Below are 12,998 nucleotides of genomic sequence, written 5' to 3'. Positions count from 1 at the left end.
ACTATGCATGTGGATTGCTCTCAACATGTCTGGCAAGTGAGCTGACGATGGGAGCCAGCATACAGCAGACAGACAGAAAGTGGGGCGCAAGCACTTGCCAAAAGTTTGGGGCCACGGCTGAAGCCCATCTCATCTATCGGGGACTATAATCACTGCCAAAACACCGAGCCAGTGATCTAGATCTATCTATAAATAGTGCAGATGTGTAGCCAGAATCCTGCCAAAATGTCCTGCAGTTTCTTTCAGTGTATGGAGGGGGGGGCGCATCAGTTTTCGTTTTCATTGCTGCAGACAGTTTTGACAGAACATCAGATGCACACACACTCAGACTCTCAGACTCTCAGACTCTTAGACTGGAAGGAACAGAGGGCCAGAGACACAGGCAACCGCAAAACGACATCTGTAGTCGGGTCCGGGTACGGGTCCGGGTCCGGGTCTGGGTCCGGGTCTAGGTTCGGGTACAGAGCGAGAGATAGAGATAGAGAGTGAGCTGGAGAGCTTAGAACAACTTTTTTTTTAGCTTGCGTGTTGTTTCACTTTTGTCTTGGCCCCAGGATAAGGGGTTAAGGGCCTATGCCACACCCACACCCACACCCACACCCACACCCCATAGCCCCTCCCACATCCCCCCATTCCCCCCATCCTGCCTGCCAGACAGACAAAACTGTTGTCAGCTGTTGAAAGTTGCTCACGCATAAGCAGAAACCAGAAGCTGACATCCTTCGCGGAGAGAGGGGGGCGCCCAGGACCGCATGCTAATGAGTACAACTTTCGCCCACCTTTGCAATTTTTCCTCGTTCAAGAGCCTGAACTTTTCTTCTGCAGGTGCACGACACGGCACACGGCAAACAAAAAAAGAAGAAAGGTGAATCAAACTTTAATGAAAAACTTCCTCCACCTTTAGAAACGAAACGAGAACTGATTAGGCTGCTGCTTTTTTGTGCCGAGGGTGTGTGGGGGGGGGGGGGGGGGAGTGCTCGTCGTATAATCAATAATAGTTCAGAGTTTCCCCAGATAAAGGATCTGCACAGTGCACTTGCTTGGGAATTTTCACCTTGCAGGACAGGGCCCGAGCGGCCAGAGATAAACTTAATGGCCTGTCGTAAAAAACTGTTTGCCTTCGCAGTGTTTCGTATCCCCATCCTTGGCCGTATCCTTTGGCCTTTCGCACACTATCCATTAGGGGCATTCCGTGCCGGACACACTCCGGACTCCTCTAGACCTCATCGCAGCCTCCCTCTAAACCTAATGTTACTTGTCAACAGCTGCAAATAAATATGGCCAAAAGGAAGACGAGGCGACGGGCCCAAAGATAAATTGAAATTTATGAAGCGTCTAGGAAGTCAGGAAAGTCAGGGAAAGATGCCAGATTGCCCCAGCCAGAGCCCAACCGGAACAGCAACAACTACAACCAGCTCTAAAAAGGCAACTAAGTAATTTATAGTCCATGTACAGGAATAGAACACTCAAAGGGGCAGCCCAGCCAACTAATGATGTGGATATGCAACAGTATCTGCCAGATAAATATCTCCTTTGAGATGCTGTTTGGGCCGCTCCACCAATAAAACACAATCAAGTGTCCAAGCACGAGGAAAATTTTAATTTTCCTAATGATTTAACCTTCGCTGTAAAGCGAATACTCGGCACAGTTCTAGCTCTGTCCCCCCCTTAACCCTTGTAGCCGTATCTCTTGCTGGTCCTCTGCCTTTGTTCGGCGAGCATAATGAAATTATGCATTCCTACACCCATCCAACCCCACTCCTGTACCACCCACCTGTCGAAAACTACAAAACGAGCAGCAATAAGGGACCCGTTGCCAGTGCGTGGCTGTGTGTGTGTGTGTGTGTGTGTGTGTGTGTTCAACTTCCTTTTAGCCTGGTCTGCTGCCTGGGCCAATAGCTTTTACCAGACCTTATTAAATTATACAGCCGAGAGTCGGGCAACAAAAGGAGCCTCAGGGACGACAGAGAGAGAGAGTGAGAGAGAGCTCCTGTCTAAAGATGTTAAAGTGTGGCATATTTTAGCTAAATATTTGCAACTGCACCGATGAGAGTTGCATTTGCTAAATGGATACACGAGCGTACATATCGTACGACTATGTGCCAATATATAACCGGCGGCGGCACTGGGACACGCCCTCAGACTTTGTCCCTGCAATCGCCAGGAGCCAGGAGCCAGGAGCAACAGTGGCAGGTGATAAAGCTGCGAGCTTTGCCAAGGAGCTGGATTAATTCAGAGCATATAAATTATAGTTCATTGTTCGGGCTTCCCCCCTCCGTCCGCTGGGGGACATACAATGGGCAAACCCTTGGACTGACTTCGGGGCTTTCATTTAAAATGAAAATTGTCTCTATAGGAAAGGATCTTAGATGATATTCGTAGCTGGAGACATTTTAATGAAAGTCCTAGAGGCTCCTGGAAAACGAATATCATTGTTTTCGAATAGATTCCTGGGTCCTAGCACTATTATATTCAATACTAACTTCTTTGTAGGTAAGACTCCATTTATAAGCAGTGGAATGTGATGTAAATTCCCATCGCAGATCCAAAAGAGGAAAATTAATACATTTAGCAAAAGGTTAAGGGATTAAGGACACTGATGGAGGGACCTCAAGGGTTAGGGCACTTCAGCTTTTGCTCTCTCTTTCCTCATTCCATTCGTGACTCTAGTGTGAGGATTTTTAATTTGATTCCTTTCGTCTTGCTCCACTTAAGCACCCATATCAATCATCTGAGGCGCCACTCGAGGCGCTCGCATGGAAGTGAGCAGCATCCATCCGTATCCCTATTGAAGGAGTGGGGCGGCTAGGGGGGAGTGGGAGCATTTTGGACCTATTCAAATTGTATCATTGGCAAAGTCAATTGTTGCCTGCAATGAATTGCAAATTAGGCGTGACTAATTTTCCTTTGTGTGCTCCATGCGACACAGAGGAGCAGGATCCATTTTCAGTTTGCATTTTGTTGCCCCCGCAATGCCACGCCCCACCCCATCGTCAATAATTTGGCAACATTCAAGGCTCATTGATTTCCAAAATTCCGCAGAAACGAAACCCAAATTAAAGGCATTTGCCAGAGAGAAAAACAAGCCCCCAAAGAGTTCCCCATCGAAGGAGAAGCAAAAACCCACTTGAGGTTACGCCCTGGCAAACAAAACCAATTGCTAATTGCCATTGAGCTGCGATAATTGACGAGGCAATTTACTTAATTTTTATGGGAAAACTTGCGGCCCAAGAGATAACGGGAAAATGGAGAAGAAAGTCCACAAAGGATTGGGAAATTCAAGCGGCCCAAAGAGAGACATGAAAGTCGAATAGATTGAAAGACGAAACTTCCCTCAAGGCGGAAGAATGGAAAATACTCAAGGACCTTGTTTTTGGGATACACTTCTTATAAAAACAATCTAAGGGCCGAATTAGTTGAAAAAACGATTGAAAATATTGCGGTTTGTTGAGATTTCGAAAGCGTTGCAGTGCCACGAATTTTTGTGGAGATATATGTAGATGGCTCTTATTTCCATCAGGGAATCGGGGAATTGGGGGAAAACAGTTGCCATGCCAATGTACAAAACTTATTTCCATTTAATAGATAGCCCCGAGAGTCGAGCCCCATATGACATACGGAGATATGCGCCTAAAGCGCCCACACAGAATGTTGGACCCCAGCACGAGTACCAGCACCTCGCCCTCCTGTTCATGTACCCCCTCCCCAACCCCCCCACCGCCAGGAAAAACGAGCTGTTAATGACGTGCGTTGCTGCTGCTGCTGCTGCTGCTGCCACTGCCACTGCTGCCCCTCGTGGTGGCACTGATGTTGACTTCGTTTTCATTTTCATTCCCGCTCGGCGTTCTTCCGGCATGTAAATAAATACGAGAAGAAAATTTTGGGGGAAAATGGAAAGACGAAAAGGAAGGAAAAGAAGAGAAGAGAAGAGAAGAGAGAACAAAAATAAAAACAAGAATCGACTATGATTTATTTTGTGTTTGGCACGCACGTTGTCAATATTTGTTGAATTCATCAAGGAAAAATAGAGGGAAATTGAGGCGAAACAGAAACAAACCCCAAACAGTCCAACACTTGAGGCATTCCCCCACTGCCCTCCCCCTCCGCCACCTTCCCCGCCCTCCGCCGCCTTCACCGCCCCCACAGTTCGGGTGGTGCTCATAAAGTTGTCGACACACTACTTGAGGCATCGGCACTAGCTAAAAAATCGAAGCAATTATTTATGGATATCTCTGGTGCGGGTGCTGGGGCTGGGGCTGGGGCTGGGGCTGGTGCTGGGGCTGGGGCTGGTGCTCGTTCAGTGCCGGGTTTTCTGCGGCCAAAACAAAGCACAAAGGCGGAGGAAAGAAAACATTTTGCTAAATATACTATATAGACAATTGTCGGGCCACAGATGGACTAGGCGTTGAGATGGGAAGGTGGGCAGACAGGCACCTCTGGCACCTCTGGCAAACCAAGTGGAAGGAGAGTGAAAATCGTCGAAAAATATTTCATAAGCATGGCATGGGCGGAGAACCATGAAAGATACTGGCCTACTATATCATAAGCAGGAAACGCAGAATACGGGGAATACAGAGATCGGCCAAGGAAGTCTGCTTTATGTGGAATGGAATTCGTGAAGACTTGAGTTATGAAGTGCCATCCTTGCCTAGAAAAAGCCCCAGCACTCACTACTCTGCAGGTCATTCTCTGGGTCGACCAGCCCCGAACCGAAGAGCACTTGCATCACTGCCATGATAGGCAGGAAAAGTTTCTTCTGCTTTCTGTTCTGTGTAAGATATATATTTTCTTAACAGGCACACGTCGTGCCGTCTGCTGCTGCTGCTGCTCCTTGATGTTCGAGTGCAGACAGACGACACCTGCAGCTGCAGCTGCTCGGGATCCAGAGTCAAGGGGGAATACGAGTGCTATTGCCAAATAAAAAATGCATATATACTCGTTCTCACACAAAAAAAAAACACAACTTGGACGGCAGACATGAGAGGAAACCCAGTCAGCAGAGGAGCAGACGAGCAGAGGGGGCTGAGGAGCAGAGGGGCAGACGAGCAGAGGGGGCTGAGGAGCAGAGGGGCAGACGAGCAGATAATAAACAACAATTGGTGCGGCATGATTGTGTAATATATATCAATATATATGGGATATTTGCATTTGATGCATACGAATTGTTCTGGGAATGATAATATTTCAAGTGATTTTTACCTCCCTGCCCCTGCCCCTGCCCATGCCCCCCATTCAAAGGCAGTATGTAGTTCTAATGGCGATTGAGTACGCGAGTGGACAGCGCCAATGGGCTGCCAAATATGATTTATATGCCATGTACAACGTACATGTCACGGATGGGCGAAAGTACTCTCGTCCAAAATACGACAGTAAAAATATAGCAGGGATAGCTGGGATAGCAGCAAAAGCCGCAGCAATTTCGGACAACAATTTATGGGCCCAAGGAAAACCTCTGGCAAAACTGACACATCATAGATTTATCTAGACTAGAGAACACTTCGAGTGCGATATTTATTTCAAAATACGAGCATTGGTCTTGGCGTGCCAGCGGGCACTGATTATTCCACACAGATTATAATCTGTGATACCGGGAAATTATACGGGAAATGCCTTTGCTTTCCACTTAATCCTTTTGTCACCCATTATCGTCCGTCGCTATCTGTGGCAGTCATAACTTATGTCTATGGCTAATCTATCATGGCTCTGACAGCTGTCAAGTGTGCCCGAATATTGTAGGCCTGTCACTCCCATAAATTCGTGGATTACCTTAATGGGTTAGTTTTTAGCCAGAGCTCTAGCGGGGTAGATATACACCTACAAAAAATATTTATAGCTGGAAGTATTCGCCAAAGGGAGGGGGTACTTATTTCCGCCCCATCCCGACCTGACACACTATCGTCTAACAAAACGCCAACAGACCTATCTCAATGCCCTCTAAGCCATACTGTTTAAACACTTTTCCACTCTTGGCCAGCCCCAATTGCAATTGATGGATGGCGCCCGTCCAGCATTGCTCTATTTGACTCCACTATTTGCTTGCTCCACTCGTCTCGCTTTCCCTGGACAGGGCCAACAAAGTTATCACATCTCTCTGGGTATCTCTGCGTATCTCTGGGTATCTCTGGGTGTATTTCCGAGTCGAAAAGTCAGCAAAAAGAAGGAATGAGGGGACGGTGCCTGGGTAAACAACATAAAGCCACACCACTGGGCCACCAAATTGCATGTAATAAATGCGAGCAAGTACATTTTGTCGCATGCAGTGAGAGCGTCAAAGGAAAAGCCAAAGCAACAAAGTTCCCTTCTGTCAGACACGTACCGAACACATTCTCTCCAGCATCCCCCCCGCCCCTCCCTCCGATTCCCTGCGATTCTCTGTGACTATCATTTGGGGAATTCTTGGGGTGGCGAAAGGGCGTGGGGGCTGTGTCTCTGACAAATACGCTCCATGTCGGGGCTGCCGCTGTTGCTGCCACTGCCAGTGCCACTGCGGGGATGCTGCTTTGAGTTGCCCCGTCTGAGGCGCAGCAGCAGGAGCAAATCCAGCCCCCATATTGATGAGGCGCCATCAACCATCGACTAGATTGCTCTGCAATGCAATGAATTTTAAAGCAAGCCAGTCTGCGTAAGGACAAAGGCAGGGGATCGAGTGAAATCCTTTGCCCAAATATTGCATCTTGATTTTAATGCATTTATTCATGAGTGCGAGGGTGCTCTGAATGCCCGGTATACCCCTGTACCCCCTGTATCTCCCGCATTCCCCCTCTCCAACCCAATCGAAAAATGATGACCTGAATAAGTGGTTCAACTTCTTAAGCGCTAATTCGGTTACTTTTAACGCCACATTGCCAGCAATCACAATCAAGAAAATCAAGAAAATCAAGAAAATCAAGAAAATAAAAATATAATCGAATCGAATTAGGATTTGGATTTCGATTTGGATGGCCCAAAAGCCCGAGACATGTCCCCCCCTCCCCCCATCAATGCCAAAGTCCATAAACAGTCCCTGTTTATTGGGCAACGAAGAAGAAGCTTTTATAGAAATGAGGGGACCCGGTCTTTGCCGGGCCACGGTCTTTGCCGTTTTGTGTTGTGTTTTGCTTTGTGCTTTTCGCAATTGCAATCGTCTGGAGTACACTATACAAAACATGGCCAAAAGAATGTATAATAAGTGAAATGCGATTAGGAAAACATATCCAGAGTCTGCGCTGGAGAACCCAAACCAATTATCCAGCTTAAGTATGTGTATATTTCTCCCAGTGTAGACTCAGTGCCGCCACTTTGACCCAGAGTGCTGGCACTTTTGCCTACAGCGGAACGCCCGGCGTCCTTTTAGTTTTTATGACTGCATCGATCGGGCATGGCTTTTCAATCAAACCTCTCGACACGTACGCAGTCAAAGTCCGCCAAGGGTCCGCCGGAGTCCGGAGACACCCGCTCTTTCCGAGAAAGTTTGCCCATAACAAAGCTTATTACATTGTGGTCTTTGGTTCTGCCCCTCGCCGCCCCCTTTTGGGGCAGGGAAGCGCTAATCCTGGGGCTCTCCCATAGGCAATATACGAGCACTGACACGTATATATTTATCGTGTGCGAGTGCGGGGCAAGTCCATTGTTTAAACGGAAATGTTTAATTAAGTGCAGGCCGGGCCACAGCCACTGCCCGGATGACGTATGTATATGTGCTCGTGGAACAGCTGGCCCGTGCCCTGGGCTCGGGAGCAGCAACAGATGTTGGCCCAAGTTTGTACAAGAGCTAGAGCAAGAAGGACACTGGCAATCCAAGGAAAAGTTAATAGATACAAATATGATACAGAGTCAGAGTCGGAGTCAGTGCTGCCACTCGAACCCAATCGGAGCCAGGTTGATTGTTATCCAGCTGCTGCTGCGAATATATCAAATCAAATCTGAACCAAATTGCAATCAAAAGGCTTCGAGCAACCCACTCGAAAGCAATCTGAAATTCCCTGACCACTCGCAGCACCACACACAATCGACAAACAAAAACAAGAACCAATTGCATGCCAATTCAGAAAAAAAAGATGGAAGAAAAAGTGCCTTCCATAGACATTTTGATTTGTTTGTGCAAAAAATCAAAAGTGGCAAATGGTTAGAGGATGGCATGGTATAGGATGGGATAGGACGAAAAAGCAAATCAATCAAATCAATTGAAATCCCGTTTGTGTGTACATATGAAAACTAAACAGCCACACAAAACCCCGGGCATTGTCCATTTAACTTTAAGATCTGGGCACCAACATGGGAAGTGGCAGGGGCATGGGAAGTGGCAGGGGCATGGGAAGATAAACAGAGATTTGACTGGGGGAAATACTCGGAACTCTTAGCTAATTGGGAGAGACAACAGCCAAAAAGATGATATCATTAATTAGTTTTACAAATTGATTTTACTACGAAGAAGACAGCCAGCACTTTATGGCTCCCTGGGCCGCTACCCGCCACCCGCCACCCGCTACCCGCCACCCGCCACCCGCTGGGCAGACAAATAAACAGAAATCGGTGGAAAAGGGGAAATCAATTCATGAATAGTTTAGCATTTTGTCTTAGCCGAAACGAATAGAATGTGTATTAAAAGAGCATTCAGGGTCAGACAAGGGCGGGGGGTGGGGGCCATTAATGGAAACAGGAAGCCCGACACGCCTACCACATGTTGAATGGACTAAAAAGTGTGGAAGACATCAAAGGAGGGGGGTGGAGGCACATGCCGCATAATCCCCAGCTAATGCTCCATGTTTCCCCGATCGCTGCAGGAATAGGAAATTATGTGCTGGAGGAGGGGGCTGTTATCCTGCCACAGTAAATTGGCTTGTAATGGGGGGAAGGGCTCCTGCCTGCAACAGTAAAATAAATTGATAAGAATTTCGATTGAATGGCACAGTGGGATGAAGCATTGCTAAATACAGACCACTATGACACGCCCATCCAAAACCCTACAAGTATTTCAGCAATTACCAAACAGCCAAGAGAAATGGGTGGGTTTGGGTGTGGGTGGGGGTGTGGGTGTGGGTGTGGGTGCCAGCGGAAAAAGCACTTCCATTTGCAACTCTCTCGCATCGCATATCCTTGGTCCTTGGCGCTGCTCAATGGGTCTCCGACCAGGGTTCGATTCGCTGGCACAAAATGTGCATTCGAGTGCAATTTTTGACTGACTGACGGACAGACAGGCGGACAGACGTACGTTTCATGGGCGTGGCCAAGCACAAGCAACGGCAGGATACTCGTTTGGCTGGCAGCTTACATGGCTGGTTTGCTTCTTTTTTCCCCCCCCCCAATGATGATGATTTCCATGTTTATCACTTTCAGGTATACTCACACAGATGTATGTTGAGAGCATTTGTCGGACGCTGCACGTGTCCATCCCCATCTGTCCCATCTGCCCCCCCTGATTGTGCAACAGTACGAGTATGCATCAATTTTCGAATAGCTTGGCCCGCATTAGCTCCCAGAAACGTGCCAAGTTGTCGGGCGCCAGGATAGCGGCGCACAAATTGCTGACATTTCAACAGAAACGGGGAAACGATTGACACAGCCCACGACGGAATGCCATGGAGGGTTATGCAGTTGTGCCAGCAATTTCATTCACCGATCGATTTAAACATACAAGGAAACAAAATCGGGCTCTCGCGATAGTCGACGCAGTCTGAAGGCTCTCTAATCCGTTTCAGGAATCCCCACATTGTGTACGAGGAGCATACCCTTCTGACGGTATAATCCGTTCGTTATAATCCCTCAGTAATTTGCATTCTCCAATAACCATCCAATCAGTCAGTTGCCAGCAGCTCTCCCTCTCCTTCCCTCTCTCGTCACTGCCCTGCAAATACTTTTCCTGGCAGGCACCGGCCTTTATCTTGCCTCCTGTCCCCCGTGTCAGGAACGATCTTCACACTGTTTTACACATCACATGTTCTTGTCATTGCGGAAAAGCACCTGCACAACAGACCCGTAACAAAAGGGAGGCCCCAAGAAACCTGGCCTTCACAAAATTGCAGCCAGCCCGAATAAGAGTGGAAGTGGAAGTGGAAGAGGGAGTGGGAGTGGGAGTGGGAGGAGGTGTCTTCCTGGACTGATGCATGGCTGCTCCTTTAAAATGCATTAAGCCTGCAAGCTCTGAACGGATATAAATGGACCGAAGCCGACACGTTTCGTTTATAAATATTGTTAAATATTTTGTTTGTCCTGGCAGTCCTGGTGGGCCCAGTGAGAGAGTGTCCCACATAATCCCATTTCTATCTCAAAACTGCATCGATAGTTGCGTAATAAAAGCCCAAAAATTGTGGAAGGGCCGTTGGGGGCTCAACGTGGAATGCGTGAATATCCTGAATGGACCGCAGAGCCTGACCGTGTGCGGATAAGGCCCTCCCCCTGGACTCGCTCCCGGATTGCACTCTATTGAGAAGATGTGGACTTTCATTTGGGTTCAGCATCAGGCAGAGTCCCGAGTCCCGAGCTCATGCCGGCATAGTTCTGGTCGATAGGTAATGGGAGAAACTGCAAAAACGCAGGTGAGTTTAGGCCTGGGAATGGGAATTGGAATGGGAATTGGAATTTGAATTGCCATCAGAGTTTCACTGGCCTTATCGGGAGCCTGGAGCCTGGCCAGCTGTCAGTTGCCGTACAGATCGGCGACCTGCTACAATAATTGCCAAGAATAGTGGAAATCAAAGGGAAAACTTCAAGCAAGGGAAACATTCGAAGGCCTACCCCCCACTCGCATTCCTTTCGGGGCATAACCATGTTTAGTTAGGCGCGAAAAATGTCGAAAGTTCCAATCAATTGAGTTCGTTCAAATTGCGCATGAAATATTTAAAATTGCCCGGTATTCAAAAAGAGCTGCCACGCAATCAAAGCCAAGCAAATCAAATCGTTTTCTTAGGTACATTTTTTTTCTTATTTTGTGTGTGTTTTTCGTTTAGTTCGTGTAATTATGGGGGAAATTTGGGTGTTTGTACGCCCCATTAATCATGCAAATTAAAAGAAACGGAGCTCGGAGGTGTTAAAGAGCCGGAGTCCAGGGGCGTGGCCCACTCGCCCATCAATGCCAATTAACAGAAATTCCCCAAGATACATGTGTCCGGGTCTATTCACGTATCTTTCATTATTATCATTGTTTTTTTTCTGTTCTGTTCTGTGCGTGTGTGTGGCAAACTGGATCAGCATCAAAGCGTTTCGCCTGCCCGTCTCTCGACTTTTTTTTCTTTCTTTCTTTTGGGGGGGGGGTTCCAGTATTTTTAGATGGCCAAGTGCCTAATGTGGGCTATAAATAAGACGGGCAGTGCTCTCTGTGGGTGGTGTTAGGATGCGTGTATCTTGCAGATACGCCGGAACTCTTGCATATTTAATGAGCATGACACGGCAGAAAATTGGATAAAACAAAAAGATCGCCTCAACGAAGCGGGGATACTCTTCCGAGGGGGCGGAGGGGGGGGCAGATGTAAGGAAAACCCTTAAATATTCCATTTGATTTCGCCAGCGATTCTCGATTTCTGTTTTCTGCCCAAACTAGCAAAAGTTTTCTATCCCCAGCAGTGGTTTTCCCACATCCACGCACACACGCACACACACACCAATGGTAATGACAAGTTTGCCAAAAAGGACATGCCCATACATACGCGCAGGATATGTGTATTCAAATGTATAGCAGAGAAATCTGGTCAAGTCAAGGTCGCCGCATCCTTTGCAGGCGACTGCATGCGAGTTCAAAAAACTTTTACCCCATTCCAAGGCACTGGGCCCGAGCCCGAGCCCAAGCCCGAGCCCAAGCCCGAGCCCAGGCCCGAGTCAGGGCCAAAACTATCCTAAGCTGTTGCCACACCCGCACATCGACACCCACTCACATGAAAAGAGTAGCAGTCGTGGGGGAGCCGTAATCAGGGGCTTTGTAATAAGCTTATCGCCCGGCGGCCAGGACAGTCTCAAAAACAAAACAGGCCGCTCCCCGTCCTCCGCCCAAGATTTATTTAATTATATATGTCGCCTGGGTTCCATCAATGATAGGGAAATGCTCTTTAAGGCCCCCCACTCAGCGATCTGGTGGGGTTTACCCCCTTCAACTCGTGCCCGATATCTTGTTCAAATCTTGGCCAGGTAACCAACTAAAAATCGCTTAAAACTTTTTCCCCCATCTGTTTGTACAAAAATATCCGCTGCCTACCTCCTATCCAAAGAACGGCCTTCCGTCCACAACCCGAGCTAAAAGCTTTACATTTGCCGACAGAAATCAAGGTGGGATTCAGGGTTCAGGCCTCCCCTCCCCCCTCCCATGGCGCGGCGAAAAACAAAACAACAAAAAAAACTCAAAACAATTTTTGGCTGAATGGAAATGTTTGCTTCAAAGTTGTTCCTTCCTCTCTCTCTCTCTCTTCCTGCTCCCTCGGAGTGTTCAGTTTATGAGCGGGTTATTTTGATTAATGTTCTTTCAACTGCCATCACTAGGGGCGGGGGTGGGGGCGGGGGCGAGGTGGTATGCCTTGGGTAAACTTGGGAAGAGCTTAACGGATATAGAAGTGTCAAGTGGGAGAGGACCGGCGAGAGCAGAGCAACAATTATTGGATGATTATGGGGTGAGCAGTGGGTTCTTATTGATGAGGGGGCGGTGAGGCGGTGGGGCGGTGGGGAAGGGATCAACAAGCTATTGTACGGAACACCCTTCGAGTATCTTCTCGGGAAAACCGTTTACTTAGATTCCCAGTCCCATTCCAGACAGCTGAGTCCTTCCTTGAGTACTTCGGGGCTGCACATTTTTAATTACTTCTAAATATTTCATCCAACCCAGAGTTAAATGCGAGAAGATGCGTCATTTAAATTGTTAATAACCTTCTGGTCGCGGATTCCATCGGATTGACAAGTGTAGCTGCCCCGAACCTCAAAGGATGCCCCATCAACTTGACCTTTTTGCCCCGGTTTCGGCTCTATCCATGTGCTGTTCCGTTCCTTTCCGTTCCGTTTCGGTTCCATTCCGGTTCCGTTTCGGTTCGACTGGGACTGGT

General features: G+C 47.9%; 1 protein-coding gene across 1 annotated transcript in view; it reads left to right on the top strand.

The window, feature by feature from the left end:
* LOC6602184 (tyramine/octopamine receptor) overlaps positions 1-12,998 on the top strand; it is a 29,830-nt gene that overhangs the window by 14,005 nt on the left and 2,827 nt on the right. The window lies entirely within an intron of this gene.

Source organism: Drosophila persimilis, unplaced genomic scaffold (assembly GCF_003286085.1).
Source record: "Drosophila persimilis strain 14011-0111.01,24,50 unplaced genomic scaffold, DperRS2 tig00000715-arrow-arrow-pilon, whole genome shotgun sequence".
In the NCBI taxonomy this organism is placed as follows: Eukaryota; Metazoa; Arthropoda; class Insecta; order Diptera; family Drosophilidae; genus Drosophila; species Drosophila persimilis.
Note: the sequence above shows the minus strand (reverse complement) of the source record. Positions and strands in the feature narration are given on the sequence as shown.